Below are 26,680 nucleotides of genomic sequence, written 5' to 3'. Positions count from 1 at the left end.
CAAGGCACACAATTAACCACTACCAGGTTAATAAAAGAAAAGAAAGAACTTTTATTATTACAACAATATTCTGGTTGCAAGTATAATGACTAGAGAGGAAGGTAACAAAATATACTCATGGAGAAACTCCATGGGCCTAGAACTTAGTTACAAAGAAAAGCCAAAACATCTTCTAAGCAGTGCCAGATCTCAGATCCCATACCCAATCCATAAAACAATAAAACCTAAAGAGACTACCTAAACTTTACCCTACTTACAGAAAATGAAGAATGGTGTCTTGGAGAGAGAGAGAGAGAGACATGCTTGTCCCTCTCTGTAGCTGCAGAGAACTCTCAGAGAGACAAAAGGGAGAAAAGAAAAAAACCCAAATTCCTTTGTCCCAGTTTGAAAAGTCCCACCTACATTCCTATTGGTCACTCCACCTGGCTAGGTGTAGTTAACCCCTTAATCCCCAGGCTGCTGGCTAACCCTCATAATCATGACACCGTCATCCGGGGGTTCGGCGCCCTTGGCTTCCCCAACTGTGGGGGGGCCATCGACGGGACGCACATCCCCATCCGTGCCCCGGAACACCAGGCCTCCCAGTACGTGAACCGCAAGGGGTACTTCTCCGAGCTCCTGCAGGCCGTGTCTGACCACCGGGGCCAGTTCACGGACATTAATGTGGGCTGGTCCGGCAAGGCACACGATGCACGGGTGTACCGGAACTCCTCCGTGTGCCAGAGGCTGCAGGCCAGGACCTTCTTCCCCGACCACCAAATCAGGGTCAGGGACGTGGACATGCCCGTGTGCCTGGTGGGGGATGCAGCCTACCCCCTACAGCCCTGGCTCATGAAGCCCTACACGGGGCACCTCAACCCATCCTGCCAGGCCTTCAATGCCAGGCTGACCAGGGCCCGCATCATCATTGAGGGGGCCTTCGGGTGACTGAAAGCCCGATTTAGATGCCTCCTCACCCGTCTCGACCTCGCAGAGCACAATATCCCTCCCGTGGTGGCAGCATGTTGTGTGCTGCACAATTTGTGCAAAAGGAAGGGGGAGGCTTTCCTGACAGCCTGGATGGCTGAGGCTGAGCGCATGACTGGACACTATGCTCAGCCCCGCACCGCCGCTGTCCAGGAAGCCCTGCGGGAGAGCTTCCATGTGGAGGAGGAGGACTGAACTCTCCCTGCATGCCCCACTGGGGCTTTCTTCCACCCTCCCCCCCTTCCCCTCCCTAAGCCCCCTTCCTAATGTCAAATACAGACACCTTTTTTGCCAACAAAATTCTCTTTTTATTTTACATAACTGGGGTGGGGGGGAGGGAGGAATGAGGGTAGGAGAGGGGAGGGGGAACCTGGGAGGAGGGAGCTGGAAGGGGAGGAAAAGAAGGGAAAGCTCAGGCTTGGGGGTCCAGCTGGCTCTCCCATCTCGCAGCACTGTGGGTGCGGGGGCGTCGGGGGGGAATGGGTGTTGAGGGTGGAGCAGGAGGGATGGGGGGTGCGGAGGAAGCAGGAGGGGGAGCAGGGGCAGCAGGATCAGGGGCAGCAGGAGCAAGGGGAGCAGGGGTGGGAGGAGGAGCGAGAGCTGGGGCAGCCGCAGGAGCCGGAGCAGGAGGAGGCAGGAACCTGTCCACCAAGGTCTGGAGGTGGCCTCTGAGGGCATGGCCCTGCTCCTCCAGTGCTTCCAAGCTCCACTGGTGCAGCCGAAGGTCCTCCCGGACCCAGTGGTCCTGGGTGCTGAGCTGGTGATCCAGGAACCGCAGGTGCCGCTGCTGGTACTCCTCCTCGTTCCTGGCACGCCTGCTGGCCCGGGTGCGGGTGGCTGTTGCAGGCGGGGTGGTGCGTCCTGCAGTCCCAGGTGCTGCGGCTGTGGTGAAACAAGAGCAGCGGTCAATTCTCCCTGGGGACAAGGTGGGTGAAACCCAGCCCCCCTCTGCAAGGCCAGGGCCCCTGCATGACACCCAGCTGCTGCTCCATGGTGGGCAAGGCCCAGGCGCATGGTCCCTGGGCTCCCTCTCCCCCCACAGCCTCCCGTACACATAAGGAGAGCATGATGGTACTCACATGTGGAGGCCTCCCCAGCCTCAGACGACACAGGCGTTGTGCTCTGTGGGGTGCCTCGGGGGTCCTGGGTCCTGGGCAGGCTCCCGGCAGGCTCCTGGCTCTCAGCGTCCTCCTGCTCCTCCTCCTCCATGTCCGGGATGGGGCCCTCTGCCCCGGGGTTGATCACCACCCGGGGGGCAGGAACAGCGTGAGAGTGAGCCTGAAAGTGGGGGGAGTAGGCCTGGCGCAGGTCCTTAATTTTGTAGCAGACCTGCTCCCACGTCCACTGGTGGCCTCTGGCGGCCAGGCTGTCAGCCATGCGGCCATAGACAGCCACGTTCCTGTGGCTAGTGCGGAGATCGTGGACATTGGAGGCTTCCCCCCAAACCTCGATGAGGTCCACGATCTCCGCACTTGACCAAGTGGGCGCCTGCCTCTTGCGGCCCCGGGCAGGCTCCTGTGAACTGCCAGCCTGGTCCCGGGAAGAGGGGGAGGGCTGGGTGGCAGCGGGTGGCTGGCTCATCTTGTGCCAGGTGCAGGGTCTGCTGGCTGGGTGCTGGCAGGCTTGCAACTGGCACAAACACTGTAGCCAGCCCGTGCCCCTTTAAGGGCTCCGGGGCCGAGAGGGGGGCAGAAGAGTTTCCCTGATGTTGGCCAGAGTGGCCACCAGGGGAACCTGGGAACGGCTAGCCTCCCATTAGTTCGAATTAAGTGGCTACACAGCCCTTAATTCGAACTAGTTAATTCGAACTAGGCGATAGTCCTCGTGGAATGAGGTTTACCTAGTTCAAATTAAGCGCTCCACTAGTTCGAATTAAGTTCGAACTAGCGGTTCGCTAGTGTAGCGCCTATCAAAGTTATTTCGAACTAACGACTGTTAGTTCGAATTAACTTTGTAGTGTAGACATACCCTTACTGTGCACTAACTCTGCAGTTTCTGAGCTCTACCTAAACCCACCTCAATGAGAAGTACAGAACTTGTTCTGCTTTGGATACAGTGCTGGGGTACTTATGTGAACACCTGAACTGTTTGTTGCATTCTGACTGGCCTCTGGAAATGGTCAGCTGTCTGCCCTGCAGGCATGCACATATTGCCCTTTCAGAGTCCCGTGTTTGAAGAGCCTGCAAGCTGTGCTAATGTGCTCCAGGACATGGAGCAAACCATTTGTGGTGTGTGTGCGTGCATGTGTATGTAAAGAGCTGGAGATGGAGGAGGCTGAGATACCAGGGTTTCACTCTCCCCTTGCTTCAGAAAGGGTTGTTTCCTGCCGCTGTGTGAACTTACAGGACAGCATGCTGACAAATCCCAAAACTGTCTCCCTCTTGCCCTGCATAAACACACACTCTCTGTCACACTCTCCCACTTCTGACTTCTGTTGAAAACCAGATGTCAGTGTAACAGGATGACCCTGGAACAATGGGATTGGGAAATCTGCATCATGTGATGCTAATGCCCCATGCGGCATTGCAAACCCTTCCCAAAGCACTCTGTGGTCAGTTGCACAGTGGGAAGGGTACTACAATGCTCTGCTCTCTGTGGCATTTCAAGAACATCTAATGTGGACATGCTCCATAATCACAAGGAGCACAGTGTGGACACACAATAGAGGTTTCCTTGAAGTGCTCTGAGCAGCATTGTAATTACCAGTACTTAACTTAACCTATGTCTACACTGGCAGATGTAATGTCAACCCTGTCTGCCCTCCAGCAGCTGGAGCACAATGCTCTATACTGATTGCTCTGGTCCAGCATTTTAACTCCACTGCCTGGGGTCACAGGATCTTGGAAACTCCCTCCCCACACTGCCAAAATGTCCCCTGAATGTTTGAAATTTCTTTTCCTGATTGCCCGGCTTGGTGAGCACACCTGGCAGCTCTCCACTGCTGTGTGCAATTGCCTAGTTGATTATGCCAACTGCACATTCCAGACATGCTCTTGCTTGGGGTAGGCACAAGATATTGGATCTCCTGGACCGGTGAGGACAAAAGGCTGTGAAGTCACAGCTCCAAATCAGTTGTAGACACCTCAACATCTGCAAGCAGATTGCTCAGGATATATAGGAGAGAGAGTACGACAGGGACCAGCAGCAGTGCCCATGAGAGCCAAGGCGCTATATTAGGCATGTCAGTGCCAAGCTGCAGACCTAGCACTTTTGCTAAGAGCTTCATGCCATCCTCAGCAGAGCCCCCACCTTCCCTAGCAGCACTATGGATGCCTCCAAGGAACCCGAGCCACAAGCACTTATTTTGGACCCCAAGTAGGAGGAAGTAGTAGATGAGGAAGAAGGAATATAGAGCAGCGGTGCAGGGCCACAAACAGCTGGCTGCTGGGTCACAGTGGCTCTGGGGATGAGGGCTGGGGTACATGCTAATTCGGCTAGTTTTTAGGTCTAGATGCACTAGTTCGAATTAACTAATTCGAATTAAGTTAGTTCGAATTAATGCTGTAGTGTAGACATACCCCTAAAGACTACATGGAGCACCCCAACACCAGATCTGGTAGGAAGTGAACCAGGGAGGGTGCACAAGTGGTATCTCCCACCTGAAGAAGCTCAGCATGTTGCAGTTGGGTTCCCCATTGAGCGAGTGGTGGAGTGCTCTGCCATTAACAGAGCCCTGGGTTGGAGCCCAATGGAGTAGGGTCCTCCTGGGCCTCCCTACCCGGGCTACTGCCCAAAACCTATGATTCTAGCCATTGGGCTGTGCTGCCCTGCACTCTGGGGCTGTGATTACTGACTCTGGCCATTAGATTGTGTTGCCCTGCACCCCAAGGCAGTATCACTCACTCTGGCCATTGAGCTGTGCTGCCCTGTGAAGAAAGGGGCTATGCTACTGATCCATGCCAATAGGCCTCAATGCCTCATGACGACAGACTGATGTTGGTTGTCAGTTCATCAGTGACCCAACAGGTGACATCCATACCCTTTGGTCCTTGTACCCTACAGGGCGGGGTGTGCATATTTCACAACAGCACAACTTGCACGCCCACTCCACCTTTCCATTTGGCAGGCCTTATATTAACAGATGGTGGGATAAAGGATAGAGTGGAGTTTAGATTTTAAAACTGGTTTACATGAGTGGCAAGAACGTGTCTACTCTGCTTCCTGTGACCACATTTATATGTTCTTATTGGAACCTTTGAGGGCACATATGTTAGAATAAAAGGAAAGGTGTTTTCTTATTTTTATAGTTGAAAGACAAAAACTGATTTTTGAAGCCTCTAAGATACTTAACTAAATAACTCCCTTTGAAATAAATGGGATATATATGTGAGTAAATTCCAGCCAAAAGCTGTACTGCTTTTTCTAGACCAGTGATGGGCAGCCTGTAGTCAGTTGCCCACTGCTGTTCTGGACAGAGGATGTTGTCCTTTTTGTTCCAACTCAATTTTCATGTCAACAGTTCTTTACTGAGAAAGCACACCACAGTCTAATTGAATTTCTAATTGTTTTAGGAATTAAACTTTCTGGATAAGCAATAAAGGAAAAGTTTCAGAGCAGCATCATTTTGGATGAGGAAAATTAAATTACAGTTTTAATAATATCTCATATTTATAGAGCATTTGTCATCCAAAGTGCTTTACAAACTATATATAGGATTCACTTCCCCCAGCAATGACATGCAGCACAGGACAGGAAGACTACTTTATCCAGCTGAAACTACAGAAGGCAGATAGGCAGAACCCACATCAAAATTTAGCTGACACACCAAAGATCATACTTCTAGTTTGGTGCAAAGTGTCCTGAATCTTCCAAGAGGACAGGATTTGTGTTTTACATTGTTTCCCTTGGCACACTTAGCAGCACACTGCTCATTAATTGCACATTATGACAGAACTGACTCAGAAGCAAAAGCATCTTCTATTAATTTAACATCTCGGAGCACATACATTTTCTTTGGGAACTTCCATCTATATACTGACCAAGCCTAACAGTTCTTAGCTTAAGAGTTGATACAATTACAGCCTGAATTGATACATCTTATCTTTGTTTTTTTACACTGGTGACTATATTGGATCTGTGATGGCAAATGATGGTAGCCATCCCCAAGCTAGCTTAAATCTAAGTAGCTTGGGTATCAATAGCAGTGGATTGATTCAGTGTGGGTTAGCTGCCCAAGTACATGCCCAGGGTCCCAGGAGGGTTTGAACAGCTTGGGTTGAAGCCTTTGCTGCTACATCTCCACTGCTGTTGGTACATGAGCTAGTTGGATTCCAACTAGCTCAGGTAAGTCTACTGCAGTCACACACCCCAACTGTAGTGTAGACAGATCCTAAATGAAACCATAACAACCCAAAGTTATAGAAAGGGGTAGGGACATTTTCTTTGCCAAAGAGAAGATTATGGAATATTTTTCCTTTTACACCCCCCTTCTCAAGGGATATTTTTAAACAATAAGGCTATGTCTACACTGCAGGCTTCTTGCTCAAGAATGGCTGTTCTTGCGCAAAAACTTGCAGAGCATCTACACTGCATGTGTGTTCTTGCACAAGTAAATTTACAGTAAGGTGTCAGAACAGAGGGCTTCTTGCACAAGAGCTATTCCTCTCCCCACAAGGAATAAGCCCTCTTGCGCAAGAACTCTTGCACAAGAAGGCAGTATGGATGGGCAACAGCGGTTTCTTGCGCAAGAAACTCCTATGGCTAAAATAGTCATCAGAGTTTTCTTGAGCAAGAGAGCATCCATACTGTGATGGACGCTCTTGTGCAAAAGCAGATCTCTTGCGCAAAAGCACATGGCAGTGTGGATATGCTCTTGCACAAGACCTTTGCATAAGAACTCTTGCACAAAACAGTTCTTGCATGAGAAGCTTGCAGTGTAGACGTAGCCAAACGTTTTTCCAAATTCTATTTCCAAAGACTTTGCAATGGTGAAGAAAAGAATATGGCCTTGTTGTGGTTAGCCTGGAATTGTTGTAGGTGCACAATCTGTACGATTAATTTGACCTGTAACATCATATACAAATCTTTCTGCCTCCTGTCAAAGTCCAAATCCAGATCCAAATCTTGATCTGAGCTCTCTGGCTAATGTCCACCTTTCTTATTTATGCCTTTCAGTTTAACACACTATTGTAGCTCTTTTGCAAAATAGGAATGTTCAAAGACTAGGTTTCTTCCTTTCAATCGGCGTGGGAAGGGGAGATGGTAAAGCGAGCTGCGAATGGAAAATTACAATGAGAACAAAAGCCTGTCCAAATTATGCAATAAGGAATCATTATGCTACAAAATTGCTCTTCAAATGGGGTTGTCAATGGAAGATATTAAGATTTCAAAAGTTATTTTCCTGATGAGGACTTAAAAACCTTATTTTAATGCAAGAAATTAAGCTTAAAACTATGCCTACACAATTAGCATCCTTTGGTTCTTAGAAAAAAAATCAAAAAGCTTGAGCATTCCCAGAGCACATGAATGTAATATATAATGCTTTTGTTTCATGGCAGATTAATCATCTTATAGGCCATTACCACATTAGGACTAGTAATCATATTGGAAACTTGATAACCAGACAACAGTTAGACCGTTTGCTAAAACCACTGCCTATCATGCTGGTGACTGTTGTCTTATTGTTTCCTGTTACTCCCTCATCTGTATCTAGCTGGTTTGGAACCACTGTAAAGCTCTATTTGTAGGGGGAGTAGAGAGAAAACAAAATGGGCAGATGAATGGTCATAATGCTGCTACGGCTGCTCAGGCTTATCCCAGGCAGCCTGACCTACCTGTAATTGGTGGTTTGTGCTCACTGATGCACATGTTTAGAGTTGTGTCCCTATCTACCTACGTTTTATATGACTCTCCAATTTGTTGTATCTCACTGTTTCACAATGTTCTGAATTTACATACAAGATAATTTCTGTCTTCCCTACAATCAGCAGGGTCTGAGCGTGGATCTTTTGGTGCTCTTGTAAGCAGTGCACTGGACTGAGAGCCTAGGTTTGACTCCTAGCTATGCCATTGTCCTGCTCTATGACTCTGGGCAAGTAATTTAACCTACCCAGGATTAGAAGGCATCCTGTTTTGAGATCTATAGATGATTATTTTACAGTTCACTGTGATTCCATATGCTCAGATCCTTTGGACTTTGGAAGTGGATAATGTGTATTTCTTCACGGGAGAGATACTTGCTCCAGCTTCTTTATATACATACACGTATTTTGCCACTGGGAGAAAAGATATTTGTGCACCAAGAAGAGTAATCACTGTTCATTACTAGTAAGGCTGTGAGTCTGTCATGGGTCACAGATGCTGTGACTTTTTGGGACTTTTGCAGTGGATAGTGTGGCTGGCCTGGGGATTGCCCAAGCAGCTTGGAAGTCCCTGGGCCAGCTGCACTGGCTGCTGCTGCTGCAATCTGGAGCTGTCACATATTCCCCCATTCCACCCTTACTAGCAGAAGTCTCAGGCCACTGCATTCCCTTTCCTCCCCCAGCAGCAGTAGGGGTCCTGGGCTGAGTGTCCCTCCAGCAGCAGCGGGAGTCTTGGGCTGTTGCACTTCTTGCCACAGCAGCAGTAGGGTCCTGGGCCTCTTCTCCTTTTTATTATTTTTATTAATGCAGTGCTTAAAGCTCCCAACTGAGGCAGGTCCCCTGCTGTAGGCAACGTTCACACACAGACAGTCCCTCATGCAAAGAGTTTACAGTTTCGATTGCCAATACAGACAAAAGATGGGAAGGGAAGCAGAGGCAGAAAGGTGAAGTGACATGTTCAAGACCACACAGGAGTCAGTGGCATAGCCAACATAGTACGCAAGGGGTGTGTCTACACAGGAGTTTCAAACCAAAGCTTTGTGATGCATCTCAAGTAATTTGCAGCATTTGAGTTGTGCTAATGATGTACACATGGAACACCTGCCCATTTCTGATTTGCATTGTGCAAACACATGAAGCAGCTTGCTGCAAACTCAGGGCATAATGTACTCTAGGGGTGGACAGTGTGCATCCTGGGATTGTTTTCTCTGTGAATTGTGGGAAGCCATATACATTTAAAATTGTTTTAAACCTTACGTGTTTCTATTGGCTTTGCCCCATGTTTCCTTTCTGGGCTGGCTAGTGCCTTTTTCAAATTGCTGTTGGCCAGCAGGCACACAATGGAGCACAAATATAAGCACAAATACACACAGGATGGACAGGCTGCACTACAACATTCAGAGCCAGATAAGTGTAAAACTGGACTTTGCCCATTACACCACCCAGCAGGAGCAGGAGAATATTCTATGACAGCAGCAGCAGCTCCTCTGGCAGCGCAGAATGCTCTGCAGAGGTGGTAGCAGGATATAAAGAGGAGGATGCTAAGCTATTGGACCTAGAAGCTGGTTCCTGGATCAGCTATATAGCATTCAGCACTGTTTGGCATCCTGGGAAGTCAGTGTGACTTGTGAAGAGCAGGTCATTCTACAGAGCTGAGAGATGACCATTACTGGTGAGAGGATTTCTGGAGGAGGAGAGCTATCTTTTTTTGAGATCTGCACAGAACTGACCCTGGACCTGCAGGAAAGTGTACCAACATGTGATGCCCAGCCCCATGGAGAAGCAGGTTGTCATTGCCACCTGGAAGCTGATCACCTCAGAACATTTCTCATCTGTAGCCAACCCATTTGGGGTGGGGAGATCAGTTCTGAGGACCATTCTCATGCTGGTCTGCTATACCACTGATAAGGTGATTTCTAACTGGGACCTAAAGTTAGTAATGCTTAGGAGACTATTGATGGCTTTGAACGCATGAGGTTTCCAAACTGTAATGGGACAACTGATAGAATTCATGTGCCTATCATTTATCCTTGTCCGTGCATGGATCATATACATAGAAAGGAGCATTTCTCATAGAATCATTGGACTGGAAGAGACCTTGAGGGGTCATCTTGTCCATTCCCTGCTCTCATGGCAGGGCTAAATATTATCTAGATTCTAGACCATCCCTGACAGGTGTTTGTTTAACCTGCTCTTAAAAATTTCCAATGATGGAGATTCTACAACCTCCTTAGGCAATTTGTTCCAGTGATTAACCTCCCCAACAGAAGTTTTTTCCTAGGCTGTGTCTAGACTACATGGCTCCGTCGATGGAGCCATGTAGATTTGTTGTTTTGGCAAAGGCAAATGAAGCCGCAATTTAAATGATTGCGGCTTCATTTAAATTTACATGGCTGCCGCGCTGAGCCGACAAACAGCTGATCAGCTGTTTGTCGGCTCAGCGCGCTAGTCTGGATGCTCCCCTGCCAACATCAAAGCCCTTTGTCAGCAGCCCCGTTATTCCTCGTGGGATGAGGTTTACCGGGGCTGCCGACAAAGGGCTTTGATGTCGGCAGGGGAGCGTCCAGACTAGCGCACTGAGCCGACAAACAGCTGATTAGCTGTTTGTCGGCTCAGCGCGGCAGCCATGTAAATTTAAATCAAGCCAAGATCATTTAAATCACAGCTTCATTTGCCTTTGCAAAAAAAAACAAATCTACATGGCTCCATCGATGGAGCCATGTAGTTTAGACGTACCCCTAATGTCCAACCTAAACCTCCCTTGCTGCAATTTAAGTCCATTGCTGCTTGTCTATAATCAGAGGTTCAGAAGAACCATTTTTCTCCCTTCTCCTTGTAACAACCTTTTTGTACTTGAAAACAGTTATAATGTCCCGTCTCTACATTATAATTGTGTAGTTAAATGTATTTTCAGATATGAAAACATCATTATTTTTCCACACATTCAGTTAAAACTATTTTTGTGTTATTTACTATATATTTGAGAGAGTTTGTGCATCTGTTTGTCTGTCCATCTGCTTCAGGGAGTGGTGACCCCCACAACAGCTTTACAGATGCAGGATGATCTGGAAGGATCCACAATGCTCAGAACTTTCAGAACTCTTTTACTATTTAGATTAGTGGAGAAAGAACAGTTTGCCCTTAGGATCACTGTGGATATTAATGGTGTGGCGATTAGCCTAGGCATTCTGGGAAATTCATTTTGTTCTCAGCCTGATTATTAAAGCCACATACAGGCTTCTTGGACAGAAGGAAGGAATATTTTAACTGTCATCTGTGTAGCTGCAGAATGGAGTGGAGAGTGTTTTAGGCTGTTTGAAAGTCAGATGGCATTGTTTATGGAATAGATTGGAAGCAGCAGAAAAACACACCCAAACCATTATAATTGCTTGCTGTGTTTTGCACAATAGTTTAGAGAGCAAGGCAAAAAGCCTTAACAATGGTGGGAGGCTGAAATAGAGCCCTGCGTGGTACAAAATTTGTATCTGCATCCACATTTTTATCCAAAAAAATGAGATGTGGATGCCTGCATCCATATCTGCAGATGTGGATACCTCTGGACATTGTTCCCTCTTTTTTCCATACATGTGCAAAATAATTTTTGTTATGTGCATCAAAGTATGTGCAAATGTGCATCACTTTCAGTTTTGTTGCACTGTTGCTTAACTGATGTTTTTTATAGTTGGTTAATTAAAAGATTGTGTAGTTAAATATATTTTCAGATATGAAAACATCATTATTTTTCCACACATTCAGTTAAAACTATTTTTGTGTTATCTACTATATATTTGTGCATCTATTTGTCTGTCTGACCATCCATCTGTAAGTCTGTTTGTTCAAGAGTCTGTTTGTCCTAACGCTAACCAATAAGAGCTAGGACCACCAAATTTGCATGCAGCTTCCGCTTATCATAACTTACAGCAAGTTAAGGGTTTGGTTGCACCAAGACAATGGGATGTGAGTGGAATGTGATCGTTTCACATCAAATGGAGAGGGATGGCTATCATAGTTGGGACAGTTATACTATAAAATGACCACTTGGGGACAGCAAGCAAGCATGCCCACCTTCCTAACAACCCCAGGGAGCCATGGAGCAGCTGTTGGCCAGTCAGCACGGTCCCTACCACTCCTGCCAGCCCAGCGGAGAGATCCCCATTGCCCTGACAGCTCTGGCTGGCCAGGGTGGCCTCTCAAACCTCTGCCCTGACTCCTGCACCTGCACACCTGCTGCTGCCCTGAAGGACCTGAGCAATGCGGGGTAAATCGTCTAGTATTTCATTATTTGTAAAAAGGCAATCCATTAGTTAATGTTGCATTTAACTCTATGGTGGACATCAGGGGCAAGTTGGATAATAATTCCCCCTCTATCCTTTTTATCCTCATTTTCAGTGATGTTACACTCAAGTGGCGAATAGGAGACAGAAAATGGTTTTATTCATAAAGCCAAAGGGCAGAGTAACACGACATCCTGTATAGTATTCATCATGTTGTTCTCCCCAGAAGTGCTGCAGGAGTGGAAGGGAGTTGCAAGGAACACCAGTGGGCGAGCAAGCATCTATTCCTTTTAATACGTGCAACAATATTGAGCAAACCCTCAGTCTTAAGTTCTACTATATATTTGCTTCAGACAGAGAACAAATGCAGGGAAAAATACATAGGATCCTACAGTTACAAGGCAATCGTATCTCAGTAGGGAGCAATATTGGGTTTCCTGGCTCAGCCAATGCAGGGCAGGAATTGTGATCCATTGCAGCATAGAGCTGGGGTTGGCTTTCTAGCTGGTTTGCATCCAGGTCCCAAGTCCCCAAAAGCTCCAGGCTTTCAGGGAATAGCTCCTTTCTGGCATCCTCCTGCTCACCCTCCCCCTGTAAGGGGTTGACCAAATCTAGTGTGGGGGAGTGTGCCGGCAGCAGGCTCCAAGTAGCATCCGGAAGGGTCATAATATAAGCATTCAGAATTCTGTCCAGTTCCCCAATAAATGTTTGCTGCCTTTTGTCTTTCGTAGCTATGCAGCTTTTTCCTGAGCTGCTTGCACTCTATCTGCCAGTGGCTGGCATCACAGTTGTGACCTATTGCAGACTTCGGTATTGCAGTGCCCACAAAAATGGTTTTTTTATTACTGTGGCTGGCCCCAAGAGCTTCCTGAACCACAGCTTCTCCCCACAGGGCAATGAGATCCAGGACTGATGCCACTCAGCTATCTGAGGCATGTGGTGGGGCTGCTGAAGTGCTATCACGGTTGTCACGGTAGAATAATGTTATCCTGGATCCATGAAGAAATGGTCAAAATCCTGCCCCACAAAGTGGTGGTGTTGAAAGCCATTGAACAAAATGGGAAACCCCTATATAACAGTAACCACAGCAAGCCAGGGGGTGTACTTGTGGCCCCTATCTCAGCAGCCTACTTCCAGCACCTGTGACTCCGTGTCAGCTTTTAAAAGGGGAGGTTTGTCCTAGGAACTTGACTTCAGAGCACAGGAAGGCATACCAGAAAATAAATTGATACTTCTCAGTGGGAATTTCCTTTTAAAATAATTGATGTTTATACTGCTGATTACTGAACAGCTTATTAAAGCTCCAATCCAATAAACACTTACACATGTGCTTAACTTTACCACCGTGAGTACTTCCACTGATGTCAATAAAATGATTCAAAGTAAAATGAAGCAAGTGCATAAGAATTCAAAGAATTGGGATCTCACACTGTACGATCTTCCAGACAGGGACCATCTCTTACCACATGTATATACAGTATCTAGCCTAATGAGACAACTATATCCAGTGGAAGGGGAAAGGGGGCAGATGCCATGGGGCCTGGCAATGTAAAAGGGTAGGTGTGGGAGCCCCTAGCTGCATGGTCCGGGCAGCACAGAAGGCCTGGCAGAGAGTAGCCTTCCATACAAGGGCCTTGCCTTTTCTGGGAGGACCTGGAACTGGCCCCCTCCATCTTTCCCAGTGGCCTGCCCCAGCATGCCTTCCTGGGGTATTCAGCTGCACCGCTGACTGGGAGCCACTCAAGGTAAGCCCCTCCTGCCACAGCCCTGATGCCCCCAAAGCTGGAGCCCCCCTCTGGCTCCCAACGCTCTCATCCTCAGCCCCACTCCTAAGCCCACGCTGTAGTCAAATTACGTTAGGTCACGGGTATCAATTATTTTCTTCACATAGATCACGAGAAAAAAAGCTTGAAAACCACTGCCCTAAATCACATAATGGTATTGTTTTTATTCCCTAATTGAATTATTGAAACTTTATAAAGGCAAGGCAGCATGATTTAATGGCTAGGGAACTGGACTGGAACTCAGGAGACCTAGGGCTTATATACACAGAGGTTTTAAATCAGATCAAATTGAGTTAATCCAGTTTGAAAATGCTTGCATACACATGACACAATATATCATTGAGCAATAACTCTGCATTTATCATGAACTCTCAAGGTATGCTTTGAATCAAATTAGTTTGGACTATTATTCATGTGCTTGCAATTTCTGAGCACCATTTTTTGCATGTTTCCAGTGTCTAGCCCACATTGCTTTGCAAGTCAACCATTATTAGCCTTACATTTTGAAGGAGATAGGAGAAGGCAGCAATTCATAATAGAAAAATCAAACTTTTAGGAAGCCACTTTTAGGACGGCTTTTTTAAGGGTAAATAAGAGTCTATGTCTATACAGATGAATTTCCTACTTTGGTCTTATCACCAGCAATTTTTGGTGCTGCTTTTCATATTTGAAATCTCTGTCCTTCAACATTCTTGAAGTCACTCACTCCAACAAAGCATTGCTCTTTATAAATGGGGTCTAATTTGTCAGTTAGCTTTAACACATCAGTAATTTGTTCCTCAAAATACCCAGAAGATCAGCAGATGGCATTTCTCTTCATGCTTCCTTAGAAAAGGCCAACATTTTCCTACTTCTCTTTCTGTCCTATTTGTCCATCAGTAAGGCTATGTCTAGACTACATTCCTTTTTTTGAAAGAGGAATGTAAATGAAGCAAATCAAAAGTGCAAATGAAGCACAGATTTAAATATCCCATGCTTCATTTGCATATTCATGTCCAAGCACTTTTTCGAAGAAGGATATTTCAAAAGTGAAAGCCCAGTCTAGATACAGTTCTTTAAAAAAAAACTGAAAAAATGAGGAGTATGGGTTCTTTCGAAAAAGAAGGTTTTTTTTTCCAAAGAACGTCTAGACTACGCTTTCACTTTTGAAAAACCCTTTTTTGAAAAAGTGTTCGGATGTGAATATGCAAATGAAGCACGGGATATTTAAATCCGTGCTTCATTTGCACTTTCGATTTGCCTCATTTACATTCCTTTTTCGACAGAGGAATGTAGTTTAGATGTGCCCTAACTGTCAACCAAATAAGAATACATCTGGTGAGAATTATCTGCCTTCCTCTAGGTGGCTGATGATACATTGTTTCCTAGAGGCTCATGCTGGTTTTTATTTGTTGTGACACTTCTTCGCCAAAAGGCTGTCAAAGTGAAAGTTCTACACATCATTCTATACCAGTGGTCTCCAACCTTTTTAACCACAAGATCACTTTTTCAATTTAAGTGCAGTGTAAAATCTACCTCAAAGCCAAATACCCTTGCTCTGCTTCCTTCCCACTTCTTGAGACCCTGCCCCTGCTCCACCCCTTCTCTGAGGTTTCACCCTGCTCACTCCACCCTCCTTCCTCCCCCATCTTCACTCACTTTCACCAGGCTGGAGTAAGGAGTTGGGGTGCAATCTCTGATCTTGAGCTAAGGAGTTTGGAGTGTGGGAGGAACTCTGGGCTTAGCCATGGGTACGGGATTGGGTTTCAGGGTGCAAGCTCTGGGAAGGAGTTTGGGTGCAGGGGACTCATGTCGGGGATAGGAGGTTGGGTGTAGGAGGAAGTTCAGGGTGGGGATAGTCAAAAACCAAAAATAACACACTTTGCAAACAATAAAAGAAGTAACAACAACCCCCCATGTATGTGTTGGGTTGGGAGATGAGTGAAGGACAGTGTGTATTTGTAAGAAAGAGAGACACATACCATATGTAAGAGTGAGAGATTTGCATTGCCAAGCTCCCTCCATCCCCTTCTCTCTGTGTGGAGATAGGGTACAGAAGTGAGGGGGAGGAGGGACATCCTGACATCAGGCCCCCCCATTCTCCTTCCTACACCCTTGCACTGCAATCAGGAGGCTACCGGGGGCAGAGGACAGGAGCAGCATGACAGTGGGTTGAGGGGCAATTGAAGTGCCAGCGCTTGATTGCTTCCTGGCCAAACCTGTCAGGATCACCTGTCAGAGGCTCCAGAATCTACTGGTAGATCCTGATCCACTGGTTGGTGACTACTGTTCCAGACTTACCACTCTATATCCAATTTTAATCGACTCTTAATTGCCACAGTCTCTTGTGAAGCTAGAATTCTACCTAGAAAAATGCCTTCTTGCCCTTTTTTCCTTAAAAGCAAGGGATAAAGGAATAAGTACAGATAAATAAAGACTGCTCTGTACAATTGTAATTTTTATGGCAATTTAGACAAAGAAAGTAAAGAGGAGGCATTTCTAATAGAAACAGAGGGTGATTGTGGTTTATCCAAACCCATATGGGAAGTTTCTCTAGTGTCAGGAATAGAAGCATGGTCTCATCAGTCCCAGCACAACTGACTTAACCACAATAAAATCCTTCCTCTTTGTGGGCTAGATAGATGTTATTTTAACCTAATCAAATTTTCCTGTAGAAAGTCAAAATCCCACAAACATGCAAAAGCTCCCCTTTTGTCTGCCATATATAGGGTTGCCAGGTGTCCGGTTTTCACTCAGACAGTCTGGTAATTGCGTCTTCTGTCTGGTAAAACCCCTCCAGAAAATATCAGAAATGTATTTTCTGTTTTTCTCAGATGGAAGGTTAACAGGGACATTTTTTCCTCTGCTGTGTCTGGAGGGGGAGTGCGGGAATTTAAAGGTGCAGTGACCCTTTTTTTTTTTGCTCAACAAGTTTGGTCTCTTTTTCCTTAACCAATTTTTTCCTGTCATGTTCGGGATTTTTTGTGTAAGTTTCTGGCAACCCTAGCTATACACAGAAGAGTTGGGAGCCTGGATGAGCTAAATAAAATCAGTGTGTATTGATTCCAGCCATTTGGTTCAACCTTTGACAAATGTACAAGTTTTCAAGACATCTGAATACAGCATAATCCATAAATGCTTTTGTAGAAGAATTCTTCCGAAATAGGTACCACATTTAATTAATTCCTTCAGCTGCTTTATGAGATACTTTCAGCTAGCTTCACAGCTGAAGAATTATCCATAGACTGCACCAAAATATCTGTTGTAAAAACCTGCAAAGATGAAACTGTCACTATATTAGCAGCAGAAAAACCACCTTTTGTAAAGCTGACTTCCTGCTTGAGAAACCAGAAGCTAATTGCAGAACAAACACTAGTTTTTAACAGTTTCTATTACCTACAGCAGTTACTCAGCTCCAGCATGCAGAGAAATTCACCAGGCACTCTTGTACATTCTTTGAAGAAGTCATTCTGAAATAAAAATTGCTCCCTGCTTCTGTTGCTTCTGGAGAATTACACTGCAGCATGAACTAAGCCACGTTTAAGCATTTGGTGAAAAGATTTTTCAGTTTCAGCAGGGCCAATGTTTAAACATTCCAGAAAGCAAAGGACCCTAGCTGGAGTAAAGACACAGCAGTTGTTTCTTTTCAGTCAAATCCTTGCCTGGTTAGTTTCCACTGGCTATTTATTTGAAAAATAGAAATGAGTCTTCCTTCTCACTCTCTTCAGCTCAGTTTTCGAAAGCAGGGACAGTGCTTGGGCCCAAACTGGAAGGTGCACGCAAAGCTGCTCACATTAATGTCTTCAGGATAAGGGCCCCACATCGTTCTGTTCTTTTTTTTTTTTTTTTTTCAATTAAAATAAACTCTGCTGGTAAACAACCTCTATGAAAAAGAAACTTTCAAGTTAAAAATGCACCTGAGTCTTAATCTCTTTCAGTCACAAGTTAAAAGAATTATTTTGTAAAGTGTCTCGTATTTTTCACTTTGTTTATGTTTTCAGCAGCATTTTGTGTATGTTGGTTGCAGAGTTTTCCATTTATAGTCAGTCTGTTTCTACAGTTTAGGTGGGTCTTTCATATAGGGAATAAATTAACATTTAAAAAATAATAGGAAAATTTAATTTACAAAAAGATAAAAATATTGCAGAAGTTCCTCCCCACACATTGTTTAATATCTTGGGACCAATATGGCTACAACTACACTGCATAGGGGAACTCAAGTACAACTGTAGTATCTGATACTCATTTTAATTTTTTTTTAAATTAACAAAATAGCAAGTTGTTTGGCTGCCTATAATGAAGATAAATGTTTACACTGCTTTTGGTCATATGAGCTTGAAGTAAATTCATGCCAAAGTTTCTTTGCTAAAACCAAACTGTATTAAACAAATGAAAGGAAATTAAATTCCCATTTTATCAGTGGGAATGCCATTCAGGTCTGACCACAGTGTTTAGTCAATTCAAACTGGGGGGGTTGGCAGTCTTTTAAGTTTCTTCGGGGAGACAAACAGCGAATAGTCTAAGCAACACCTTAAAGATTAACAAAACATGTAGATGGTATCATGAGCTTTCTTGTGCCCACGAAAGCTCATGATACCATCTACATGTTTTATTAGTCTTTAAGGTGCTACTAGACTATTCCTTGTTTTTTACGTTTTTCCAGTTATAGACTAACTTGGCTAACCTCTGAAGCGCTTATCTCCATGAGGTTTATCTTTCTTGTTCCCTAATTGTAAATGTGTCCCTGGGACCAGAGTGCAGGAGAAATGGAATTTCCACCCGAACCCAATGGTTCTCTGGAGGAATCTTTGGAGGTATGGAGCTCTCCCACACTGCTGGTTATGCCAGTATAAAGAGGCTACTGTACATGAGAATCAGGCCCATAGCTTTAAAACCTTTTTTTTAAACTGTGGAAATCGGTATCCTGTCTCTTTTTCTGTTCAAGATTACACAATACAACTCATTGTTATCTGAATACAAAAGACATCTGTCTTACAGGCGCTGATTCTGTTTAATTCAGGTCACATACAAAACATTAACAAGGCAAGAGCTGGTTTGTTTGTTTTTTGTTTGGTTTGGTTTGTTTTTTTTTTTGTTTTTTTTTTGTAAGTGTTTTTGCAAGGCTGGCTGCTTTTCTGGATTTTTTTTTTTAGTTAAAATTTAATTTACCTTCACAGATATGACGAGATTCGAGCATTATCAGCATGTTTCTATGGGTAAACTCTTAACTGTTAGGTACCCAGGCTATTACATTGAGTGATGTTAAAACAACAACAACAACAACAACAAAAGATCTAAAACAAACATCATTACTTTGAAAGTTTATTTGAAGGTTAGTCTTTAAATGAGCTGTTTCCATTTTGACTTGATTCTTAATGATAGAATCAATATCTTTACAGAAATACTATGGATCTTGAAGAAATAATAAATTGCATAATTAAAGAGGGGAGATGATATAGGACTATATCAAACAGAGGTTCTCAATTTTTTTCTTACTGAGCCCACGCCCTGCTAACATGCCATAAAAGCTCCATGGCCCAGTTGTGCCACAACTGTTTTTCTGCATATAAAAATGAGAGCTGGCATTAAGGGGTAGCAAGAAGAGCAATTGTCCAGGATCCCATGCCATAGGGGAAGGGCAAAGCTAAGTTGCTTAGGCTTTGCGTCAGCCCCAGATGGTTTGGCTTAGAGCCCCAGGCAGCAATCCTATGCTGCAAGGCTTTGGCTTTCTGCCCTGATATATAGCAAGTCTTAATACTGGCCATGCTTGATGGACCTCTGAATACTGATCGCAACCCCCAGATCAGAGGTTGAGAACCGCTAATATAGGACATAGTATAATGCAACTTTTTTAAAGCAGTCTCAAATCATACTCCAGTTTTGCTGGCACAGCTAATTGCAGCTGTGACTACTAGCATGTAGATGTTCAAATACCTGATTTACAGACACAATATGATAAATATCTAAATAAAAGCATTTGTTCTTACGTGGCTAAGGGCATTTCTATACTTACTATACTGCAGCAGTACAGCTATATTGGTACATAGCTCTGTGCATACTTGTGCCTATGCCAGCATAACATGTATCACTCAGGGAGTGGAATAGTCATACCCATAAGCAACATATATTTTGCCAATGTAAGTGATAGTGTAAACATAGTCTCAGTTACAGTTTCAACTAACTATAGTCACAAAATTGCCCTTTTTAAAAAATCAGGCCCTAGTAGGGGTGTGTTAAGACCAACAAAATAGCAACAGATAAGTCTACTACAGATTCCATATAAAAACCCACATATAGCTCTTTTTTTTCCAGCTAAGATTTCAAAAGAATTTAACAGCAAGCAAATGGTCTGGTAGCACTTTATAGACTAACAAAGCATGTAGATAGTATCATGAGCTTTCGTAGGAACAGCCCACTTCTTCAGATGACCAGAGTTATGACTAGGGGATAAGAAAACTCGAAATAAATAGGAGAAGGGAAGGGGGGGGGGGAGGTGTCAGCCGACGGTCAGGGCAGTGAGTCCCTTATGACCGGCTGAAGTTCTTTTAAATTGTGCTTGGTTCTGTTACAGCAACTGAAGGAGTCAGGTTAAAGCTTAAACAGTTACTATTTATTGTTACAGGGTAAACTTAGTTGTTAGATGCTACTACTGTGTTACAGATAACACAGACACTACAAAGGACAGGACAGAAATTACACTAATAAGTCACTTACAGGTACCATGAAACCCTTTGGTTCTCTGAGCTCTTATTAAATGCATGCAAAATAGACACATAGCAGGTATATATTCTCACCCCTGCGTTCCAGACTTGGCGTGGCCAGCGTCTTTCTCTCAATCCCTCGGGAAGAAGTAGGGCGAGGTTGGGCGTCCCACAGACCTCGGGAGACAATCAATACCTGCCAGCAGGTATAGATGATTGGAGCTCAAATAGGGTGGGCTGCTGAACCTCTTTTATACCCCTTGGGTCATTTAGGCTTCTTCCTGGGCTCAAGTGGCCAATTAGGAAAAATGGCTTTGAACGCCAAGTTTCCCACGAAGGGTGCAAAGCATAATTTACACCTGGGAAAATGCAGACAATGGGCACCTCTGGTATGTGATGGGCGAAGATTCCTCTCCTGGGACAGTGCAGGCGTGTCAATTACTGGTACTAGCCATCAGGGCGACGGGAGGCCCCGGGTCGTCAGCTAGCCCATTTACTGTCTGGTTTCTGTTTATGGTAGAGTCAGGGACAGGCAGCAAACCTGTGTTCCCAGGGCATCAAAGGCTGACTGCCTTTCTCTTGCTCTCTGGGGGGGGGGGGAAAACAAGATGGGGCTCGTGGAAAAACAAGATGGGGTTTTGTGTCTGGCTACAGGAGGGAAGAGAGAAAGATGCTCTGTCCACCCCCCTACCTCTGGCGACAGAGCGTCTTTCTCTCTCTCCCCTCCTCTTCTCCTTCCCTTCTATTTATTTCACGTTTTCTTATCCCCTAGTCATAACTCCGGTCATCTGGAGAAGTGGGCTGTGCCCACGAAAGCTCATTATACCATCTACATGTTTTGTTAGTCTGTAAAGTGCTACCAAACCATTTGCTTGCTGTTTTTTTCTGTAACAGACTAACTTAGCTACTCCCTGAAGCAAAAGAATTTAAGGGCATTAAGCACCCAATAGCCCCTTTCTTTTGAAAAGCCTGTATAATTACATTGAAGATAGTTTTCCTTAATGAGAAAACCTCCAAATTGAGTCTTGTTATATTTAATTACTCTAAAACTTTTTACCAGCTTATAACTATTTAAATAGATATGAGTCTGAGACTAAATTATCTGACATGGATCTCAGTTTAGTAAGGCCCCAAAACACATTAGCCTTCATAATACACAAATGACCCAAACCAGGAAAGGAAGCTTGAAACAATATGGCTTTCTTTTCTTTATTCATGGATAATATTATGCATCACTTTCTTTATCAACAATTTAGTGATGAGCCTGAAATAACCCAGATTCTTTGGGGGATTTTAAATCTTGATTTAGTCTGGGACTCTGATTCAAAGTTTTACACTTGGGTCAGTGTTTAATAAGTGTCTGTTATTAAAAGCATGAAAACACCTCAGTTGTATGGGAAGTTGGTAAATTTCATCCTAATGTGAGCAATGTATGTATATTTTAAAGTAGGCTACAATGAGAAATATGCGGTTTAGCAATAACCTCAAGAATCTGTATAAAACTACCTTAGTATGCAATGATCTGACATGCCAGTGGAAACTGACCTGATATGATTATTACTAAGGACTGAGAGAAAGATCTTTCGTTTCACTCTTGACATTTTTATACCAGCCATTGTTCACACTTAATTAATATGTTCTCTATTAAATTATTCTTTTGAAATTATAGTTTGAGGTTACTGTGTTCTTGCTCAAAGTGCATTAAAATAATACACCTGCTAAGCTTCCTTTTAATATACACTCTTTGTCTGCCTAGAACAACCTGACATTACTTGTATGCAGTATAAGAATAGTCAATATTCACCTTTCCATTAAGAATTAATGGCAGAGTTCCAAAGTAGAAATAAATGTTAATGTCTCAGCAACTGTTTACCAGCAACTCTTACAAACAGTTACTTTATATAAGAATATTATAAAATACAACAAAGGCAAACCTAAGATTTAGTGAGTTAGTAAATACTGTGTTATAGTCTCTTCTCCAGTCCTTGGTGTGAGCCCTGAGAATCCCCTCTATAATCCTTCCCACTTCATTTCAAGACATTTGATGTCCAATATGACAAGTGTCCATTTTGTATTACTTCAGTGCCGGAGAACATTGTGCTTTGTTTGAATTCCTGTTGAGTGAGAGAAGCCCAGATTCACAAAGTCCCAGATTTTGGCACCCTTGTGATGCATAAAACCCCTGCTCAGCTGCTGCCTGACACTGGAGGTGCCTGAATTCAGTAGGCAGCTACATTTCTGCTGTAAAAGTTCCCTAGATGCCTAAGTTTTTGCCTCTGGGTATGTACACGGCTGCTTTGGGAAGGCTCCCAGCCGCTTATTTCCTATAACCTCAGCCAGACCCTGAAACCATGCGGAAATAGTCATTGCCCTACCTGTGTTGCCTGCAAAGCCCCCACACAATGGATTTGGAAAAAGGATGCCTTCGGTTTAACCTTTAGCCCAGTGGTTAGGATACTCACATGGGTTGTGGGACAGCCTAGTTCAACTCCCTCCTTCTGCATGGTAAGGAGAAGGGATTTCAACAGGGATATCCCATTGCTCAGGTGAGTGTCCTCACTGCTAGACTAAACTTGTGATGCAAGTCTCAATCTCCCCTGTTGAATCTGATCCATTTTGTATAAAGATTTAAACAAAATATTCATTGGGCTAAAGAGACAGAGGGAATGACTATAATTCAGTAGGTAGGGTACTCACCTGAGAGGGAGAGACTCAATTTACCCCCATTCTCACGAGAGAGGAGAATTATACCAGGGCCTCCCACTCAGGAGAGTGCTTTAACTATTAGGCTAAAAGGGAGACCTCCTCCTTCTCTTCCTCCCCCTCTCATCTTACATTGAATTAGATGTGCATCATTGTATCTGCAAGAAGTGGTGTAGGTGCCTGCTTTCAGAAGGGGGTTCCCAGCTCTGGATTGCAAGAAAGACAAGATGCCTCCCTCCAGGCTGACTTTAGGCATGAAACTTACATCACCTCCACCTTTGTTGGTGTTGGTCATTGGCTAGTTTAGGCAGCTCCTCATCCAGAAAGCTGGCTTTTATGGATCTCATTCTCAGGAATGTATTTCTCCACACACATCCCATAGGGAGCCTAGCTTAATCCCTGGGGTTGTGAATTCCACTGTTTGTCGAGGTCTGTGAAAGTCAGACCTACACTCAGCATTGCCACTTAAATGGGGCTAATTTTCAGAGGGTAGGTTCTTAGCACTTTCTGAAAATCAGGTCTGCTTGCAGATGTGGGCCAGGGTCCCTTCTTCACCCCAAGACTGAGAAGTAAAGACACTCTGGTGATCAACACCGCCATAAGAATCTGGAACTCAGTACAGATATAGCATCTCTGATCATCTCTGGAAATAAACTACCTATTTCTCACAGCTTCAGAGGATAGCCAAGTTAGTCTGTACAGTTAGCATAGCCCAATTTCACTTACTTACATGGACAAACCAAAGATCGTCAACTTTTATGGCAAAAGTTTCTAATGTTTACATACTGAGGGCTTAACTTGACCAGGCCTTTAATTATGCACATACCCATTTGCACATGCTAATGTCCATTTACTCATGCTAATATGTGGGCACATTCAGTGGCTATATCTTGGAAATTTGTCCCCTAATTTTTTATTAAGCTTTGAAAGGAATAAAGTCACACGGAATTTAAATGCTGAATACTACGCCCACATGATACTGGTATGGAAAGTACTGCTGCTGTCTGACTTCATTTTTGAAAAAATAATAAATATCTTTCTCCTTTCTGAAACACTTCTGAAAGCCCTGTACCCTCTCCACATTCAGGTTCTTAAAGACCCACCTTTGCCATGATGACTATATTTGCTGATTCACAATGACAAGGCTGAGGAATAATTTGGGGATAATTTATAGGTCAAGATTTTCAAAAGTGACTGGTGGTTTAAGTGCTCAACTTGTAATACATCAAAGGGAGTTGATTCTCAGAGTAGGGATGTTAAAATTAATCAACTAATCAAATAGTCGATAAGGACGCTTACGCTTTGAAATGTAGCAAAAGCCTGCTGGGCTGTTGCTACATTTCAAAGGCAGAAATGCAGCATGGCATACCACCTTTGAAATGTACAAGAGCCTCAGCAGAGCCCCTTGTGCATTTCAAAGATTGAAACGCTTCAAAGATTGAGTCCCCCGCTGACTGCTGGCTCTATGCGGCACTTCCACTTTGAAATTCACAAAAGCCCCAGTGGTGACTCTTGAACATTTCAAAGGTGGAACACCGCCGCTGCTCCCTGCCTCTTCCCCCAGAGCTGGAGCGAACTGGCTCCTCCCAGCACCCCGGCCTCTGCTCTCGCCCCCAGGGGATTGATTAGATGACTAGTGTGTCAACTATCCGATAAGCTTTTGCTTATGTGATAGTCGACTAGTTGATTAGTTGCTTACTTCCCTATTTCAGAAGGTGGGTTCTCAACATTTTCTGAAAATCCAACCCCATTTACGGTGTCTCTGCTGTGCCCCCCAAAATTAAGACACCCCCAAATCATTAGCAACTTTTGAAAAATCAGTATATGTGTCTAACTTTCCCTATCCTCTTTGTCATTAGATTGTGAACATTTTCAACATTTATAGTTGGAAAGCACTTAGCACACAACAGCTGTTACTACAGATAAATATTAATTTCACTCCAAGTTTCAAACCTTTTTGGTGTTGGGTTTGCCCTCTTGGAGTAGAGTTTCCTGTGCATGGAGAGTTGAGTCAACAATAATTAATAAAGAGAACACTATATTGAACATGAAAGTATTTGCACACGTTCCCTTTGTAAAGAACAAAATTTCTTTGTCAATGTAATGAATTACTTTTTTTGCATATTTTTTAAAACATCAAGTAAAGTAGTACCTGAAGAGGGCAGTGAAGAGCTTAATAAAATGGCATCATTGTGATATTTCTCACATAGAATAATATTACACTAAACACATTAGGGATTAGTTCACTAGGAAATACATTTGGGCTGTGTCTACATTGGCAAGATTTAGCGCAAAAGCAGCTGCTTTTGCGCAAAATCTTGCGGCCTGTCTACACTGGCCACGAGTATTTGCACAAGAACACTGACGTTCTACTGTATGAAATCAGTGCTCCTTGCGCAAATACTCTGATGCTCCCACTCATGGATAAGACCTATTGCGCAAGTGTTCTTGCGCAAGAGGCTAGTGTAGACAGGTAACATCAATTTCTTGCGCAAGAAAGCCCGATGGCTAAAATGGCCATTGGAGCTTTCTTGAGCAAGAGAGCGTCTACACTGGCACGGATGCTTTTGCGCAAAAGCAAATCTTTTGCACAAAGACACATGCCAGTATAGACGCTCTCTTACTCAAATACCCTAACAGAAAAACTCTTGCGTTTAAAGTATTTGCGCTAAATCTTGCCAGTCTAGATGTAGCCTTGGACTTTTGTGTTTAAGAAGCAATGGAAGACTTCCCTGTTCCCACCACTGTCTTTCTACAGACTCTGTCTCAGAAGATTACTGGACATAATTTTCAAATGGCATTTATTGAATCTAGCTTTAAGAAAGCTGAATGTTGTCACCAGGTTTAATTGCTACTCCTTATGATAATCTACAGTTTGAAATTTTGTTATAAAGGGTAGCTGGAAAAGGGCAGAAGATTCACAATACAGTCATACACAGTGTGATACAATGACACTATCAAAGTCTTGGGTCTTTTTTAAATTAATCTACCTTAAATATGATAACACTTGCCTCTACTAAGTGTGTTCTTAAACTCATCTTGCTATGGTGCTTGATTCAAGGTGCAGTTGCTAGAAAAGTGAGTGTAAGAACAGCAACTCTTACTTACCTGGACGCATTGCACTAAGTACTGTACAAAAAGATAAGAAGATAGGATCTTCATCTTGAGGAAACTGTCGTCTAATTTCCCAGTTTACCATTTATTTTCTAGAGGACATGTTTCTACTTCTTAAAAATCTTTGACATAATTAGCAGCCATGTCAGCAGTCTTAGCCAAGGAGAGATTACAAGAGGGTCTCGCCATAAGGGCCCAAATGTACTGGTGTTTTCCCATGTAGGTGAGGACAAAATTGGGCCAGGTATGTCAAGACCAGGGAGTCTCACACTTCCTTGCACTGCAGTCCCCTTCTAACAAAAAAAAGTATGGTATGAACCTAGTATGGGGACCAAAGCCTGAGCCTGCCCGGACCTAGC

At 44.1% G+C, this 26,680-nt stretch overlaps 1 long non-coding RNA gene across 1 annotated transcript in view; it reads right to left on the bottom strand.

Annotated features, from left to right (window-relative positions):
* Positions 1–1,259: 1,259 nt before the first annotated feature.
* Positions 1,260–26,680, bottom strand: part of LOC112547395 (uncharacterized) — a 151,143-nt gene continuing 125,722 nt past the window's right edge. The window contains exon 4 of the long non-coding RNA XR_012903419.1: positions 1,260–1,848. This is a non-coding gene — a long non-coding RNA (uncharacterized LOC112547395). The remainder of the gene's footprint in view (positions 1,849–26,680) is intronic.

The sequence above is a fragment of the Pelodiscus sinensis genome, chromosome 4 (assembly GCF_049634645.1).
Source record: "Pelodiscus sinensis isolate JC-2024 chromosome 4, ASM4963464v1, whole genome shotgun sequence".
Taxonomy (NCBI): domain Eukaryota; kingdom Metazoa; phylum Chordata; order Testudines; family Trionychidae; genus Pelodiscus; species Pelodiscus sinensis.
The sequence above is the reverse complement of the archived record's forward strand: the minus strand, read 5'-3'. Positions and strand labels throughout refer to the sequence as shown.